The sequence below is a fragment of the Branchiostoma belcheri genome, unplaced genomic scaffold (assembly GCF_001625305.1).
Source record: "Branchiostoma belcheri isolate BF01 breed outbred unplaced genomic scaffold, Haploidv18h27 scaffold623, whole genome shotgun sequence".
NCBI classification, from domain to species: domain Eukaryota; kingdom Metazoa; phylum Chordata; class Leptocardii; order Amphioxiformes; family Branchiostomatidae; genus Branchiostoma; species Branchiostoma belcheri.
The window spans coordinates 14606-19731 of record NW_017804269.1 but is presented as its reverse complement, the minus strand read 5'-3'; the positions used below and the strand labels follow the sequence as shown (position 1 = coordinate 19731).

At 41.4% G+C, this 5126-nt stretch overlaps 1 pseudogene; it reads right to left on the bottom strand.

Moving 5' to 3' along the window:
- Positions 1 to 373: 373 nt before the first annotated feature.
- Positions 374 to 5126, bottom strand: part of LOC109483171 — an 8533-nt pseudogene continuing 3780 nt past the window's right edge.

Genomic DNA, 5126 nt, shown 5'->3' with positions numbered 1-5126 from the left:
AAGCTCACTCACAGGTCTTTCCAGGAACTTAAAACACTTATCCCTGAATACACAATAGAACTTTTGGCTAGTAAAACCTGTGGCACTCTTTCCTATACTTACACCCTAAAATATTTGGACAAAAGTGGGAGACATACATGTACTAGTACTAGGGAAATTTGATGTGTAGGGGAACAGAGAGTTAAGGTATGAAAAATGCCATGGATTAAAGTTAGGCAGGAAATTCTGTAGACTTGGCAGATTGACGTAGGTTTTCGAGGGCCATGTATTAAAAACAACAGCACCATTGTTGCACAAGAGCATGTCGCATTGTGGCACACTTAGAGATTCTGAGACTACTAGTAGTAGTAGTAGTACTGTTTGCAGCAGAACATAATATTTTTGCAAGAATTTTATTTCGCAACCCAAACAATGCTGTACCACAAAAACATACAGTATTTGCAGGGTAACATGATCTCACTATGGTGAGGAACTACAAAAATAAACGACTGCAAATATTACAAGAATTACAGTACACTAGTGTCTCACTATGGTTTGCAGCGGAAAATAATATACAATGTAGATACACTGATTATATTACCAAGCTAAGAAATATACATATACAACTGTACATACATTTGCAGCTGCAGTAAGTATTGAAACTTACAAAAATTAAGTAACTGAACTACACTGGCTGTACAGTAACCCAAAACATTTTAAGTGGCTCTCATGAGCCTTGTTTTGTGGTGAATCATGAAGTTAAAAAAGTGGATAAAGCAGACATGTCTTCAAAGACAAAAAAAATGTACAAGTGGTGAAATTACATGTCAAAATAGGGGGGAATAATGCGAACCTGAAATGTACATGAAAAACCATGTCTTATGCTCCTTGCTGCCTTTTGGCACTAATTTTTGCAGCAGTAAGAGCCCTTGGCCAGGACACCCACCATTGCCCCACAAGTAATAACACATGTATATGTAGGCAATGTCATAGAGTACATGTATTTACATTGTGACTATAAATTGAATCAACCATATACACAAACTTCAGTAGATGGCCAGTAAACCCCGTATAATATGTAATTTATAATCATATTAAGGCCACACCAATTTAATTTGTTGGTTCTCAGATTTTTCCACAAAAAAAATGAAGCAACAGGGTTAGGCATCCTATCATCTGTTGGGGGCAAGTATGAGCATTTTGCAGTTGACTCAGAATTTTTTATTTTTGCAAATCAGAAAAAAATGAAGCGGGCAAATCCGTTAACCAAGAAATTAAATTGGTGTGGCCTTAGCAGGCTCAATAGGTCTGACTTTTTTTGGGCTCATAAAGCACTTTGTTCTGGTTGTGTATTAATTCTAATTGTTCCTTGGTTACTTGTAAGAACTGATATACTACATGTACCAGAAAAAAGCACCAAGAAAAACCCTAACCTATAAAGTCTGCTCAGAAGGCTACTGTATCTTGCATGCATATGGTGTCCTTTAAGTTTTACTGTAAAACAATCTAAGCCAATATGAACATTATAAATCATTTACATTGGTACAAATGTTGCTGATTTGAATTTTGTCCTGCCAAGCATTTAATCACCCCATGGATGCAAACTTGTTTCTCTATGGCAATTTAAATATGGACCCCTGTAGAAAAAAATGGCACTGGCATATTATTACTTATAGCATGGATGCCAACAATCTACTTAGATGGACAAATATTACAGCTACATGAAAAGGACTGGGGATGAAAAAACATTTCCAAACATTTTTATTTTTTATACAGATTGTACATTTTTTTTCACACTTAATGTGAAATGTTGGATGTGGATCTGATTTGTTATGTACTGAAAGTCTAAAGTCGACAATGTGTTCATTCGGAGTCTGAGAGGACAATGATATCCGGAGAGTTCGATCTGCCTACTAGACTAGGCAGTCCGCTAGAACTGCTAGTCACAGTGTCCTGGGAAAGAGCTTCCTGGCTGGAATCTGGAACCCGGGCAGGAGAGTCAGCCCCACCAGTGTGACTGGAAGAAGTTGGCTCCTGTTTGACGATGCTACTTAAACAGCTTTGGCCACCGGCTAGAATGGAGGACACCTTGAATCTCAAGTCTTGTAGCCTCTGCGGATCTACTATGATACGCTTGGTTTGAATTTTGCTGTGTGATGTGGAGTCGCAGGAGTTATTTTTGTCATTTTCCGGACTTTCATTAACATTCTGGGAAGAACACAGTCCTTGTTCTAGATCCACTGTCTCTATGGCAATGCAATCTGAATCTTGACTACTTCTGTTTTCGGTGTCAGCGTCAAGGGAAAACCTCGAAAGCGGGTGCCTGTCCGGGGCTTCGTTTTCGTCATTGTCCCAGTTGGCTGAATCGTCTGTGACATCTGATTCGGCTGAACTCAGAATTTCTATCGGGTCAGTTGAAGTAATGTCACTGTTTTCTGTTACTCTTGTGAGATCATTTGTAGTGCTGTCTTCTACTTCTGCTGTTTCTTTTGGACCGTTTGTGTTGAAGTCTGTGCTTTCTCTTGTTCCTGTAGCTAGGTCGGTTGGTGTTTTCTGCATTTCGTCCTTTTGTACTGGTTCCTCTGTGACTGTTTCTTCCGTCATCCCTGTCTGTTGTGGTTCGTTTGTTGCTGTTGGAGTTGTTGATGATGTTTTCTCTTCTTCTTGTTCTATTCTCACTGGAAAAACAAAGAATAAAGAACATACATTGTTATCGTGTAGTAATTTAAGGCTTAATTGTTGAACGTAGTTGTGATGTACAAACTCGTGCATATAGCATGAAGCAAATGTTCTGTGCAGTGTATACAGAGAAAAAAAAATTGAGAGCCTCAGACCAAATACAAGCTTGATTTTAACCTCCTTGCTCAGACTAACAATCAATGCATTCCAAATAGGTCATCTATTTACTTGGAATAAGTAGAAAAATGTCATGGCAATTATTTGATATTCCCATAATTTCCAGTTTAAAAATTTGTATGTTACAACTACAATTTAAAGCAAGATGCCACCCCAAGATAGGCTAGAATAAAAACATTTCTTTCTTGTATACTGTATTGGGAAATCTTCCACAGACGAACATAAATCTACAGTGAACAGTTCCTTTAGGCAGACAAGAACACAGACAAGTCATTGTTAATGTAGACTTCATATCAGAGGGGATTCCATCGAGCCAGGTAGATGCGCTAGAAGATGGTGAACTTCAGAAGGCCTGCTCCAAGGAACACCGAGAACCTACAAGAAAGAATTTAAAGCCATGATGTACATTCCTGCAGGCTATCCTACCTATACCACCGGTTTCTCCCTGCACGTCCCAGCCGCTGCCTCCAAGGTGAACAGAGACAGGAAACGCCTCTTGTTTCCCTCCCTCTATTCCGGCCATCTTTGCTGTTCCTTCTTCTAGATCTTCGCCACTGTCAGGGGAGAAACGTTTCCGGGACTTACGAGGTTTCACAATCGTGATTTCCCTCATCGATTCATCCTCCTCCGATTCCGAACCATCGGCCTTCTCTAAAACTTTCTCAATTACCTGACTGTTTTCGAGCTGATCTTCGTCCTCCATTTCCTCCTCGTCTAAATCTTCCTCGGTTTCGACGTCTGACACGCCGCGGGCCGGGGGGAGTCTTCGGTGTCGCTACCCTGCGCGGTGTCCCCATCGAGGTTCAGCTCGTACTGCTTCCTTGTGTACTTTTCTAACACCTCGTCTAACCTTCGCTTGCCGTGCATCCGGTTGTCTCGCAGCTTTTGCTGGAGCTCTGGGTCCTCTTTGGCGGGATCCTGTGTCGGATCGAAGGTGTCAGTCAGGTAAGAGCCGAAGTTTTGTACAAGGGTCTCTGTGCCTTCTTCTCTGGAACTTGTCGCCGATATCTGTGAAGGCTTCCTTGGCGAGGTCGTGCACGTGCCTTGGTGGTAAGCGGAGATTCTCTTTCCTGTTGGTCTTTTGGACTATTGCCAGAATGTCATGGAAGTCGGGGAATGCGTCGTTCCGCCTGAGGAACTTCATGATCCTTCGGTTGACCTCGGGAAACCTGGTGCCCTTGAATTTTATCGTCCTTTCAACTTCCCTTCCCGTGACGACCTGTTCTCCTTTGAGCTCGCAAATTTTGTTCCAGATGGTGTTGAAGCGTTTCTTCAGCCTATCTTCCTGGATGTACGTCGAGTCCTCGTCATCTAGGTCATCGAGGGAGACTTCTTTTGCTTCCAGACGTTTGATCTCTTTTGAGACTATGGCTAGGAGTTTCTCAAGTCTGTGAATCTGCTTCAGCCTTTTCTTAGCCTTCCTGTCTAATTCTGCGGGATCTTCAGTACTTGAGGAGGGTTGTGCACCTTGGCCCATCTCTGCGTCTTTGTCACCTGAGCTGTTGTGAAGGTTGCCCAAAGAGGAGGTTTCTCCTAAGTCACATCCCTCTGTGTCCACACCTGTATCTTCTTCACTTTTGCTTGGACCACTTTTTTCACTGCTATGACCGTTTTGCTCTGTCTTGTTGTCCTTACTTGTTGTTTCACCCACACTTGCTTGGTCTGGCTTAAACCTTTTTGCAGAGCTGCCATCACTTGTGTCAGAAAACTCAGTACTGGAGTCTTGGCCAGACTGGTCTCTTTTCCTTTTCCTTTTGCCCTTTTCTGAGCCCGACTCAGACTTACTGTTTGCCTTCAGGTCGTCAATGACAGCCTTCATGTGAACAAAGACTTCCTTTTTCCCACATTCCTTAAGTTTCTCAGTCCGTTTGGTTAGGAAGTCGAGGAAAGTTTGGGAAGAAAGGTAGGCGGGGTCTGCACCGTTGAACCTTTTCTGCAGGAACTTGAGGACATCTTTGTCTTTCGTCAGGGTTGAGCACAGGTGAACAAACTGAAAATAAACAGCACACAAAAATTATATACAGCATATAGGAGATGATAGTTAAGTAGATAAGTAATTAATTAAACAGCCTTAATGGCTAAGAAGCATTCCATTTCAATCAATCACTGGCTAACTTTTAATCTATTTGATAATAGCTAAAAAGAAATCATTAGATGCAGAAAACAACCTTTGTTAGATCGAGAGAGAACTTACTCCGTGCATAGTCTCATCAGGTAGGTAAGTTACTGAGGAAAGAGACTCTTTTTACACAAATATATATATATATATATATATATATATATATATATAC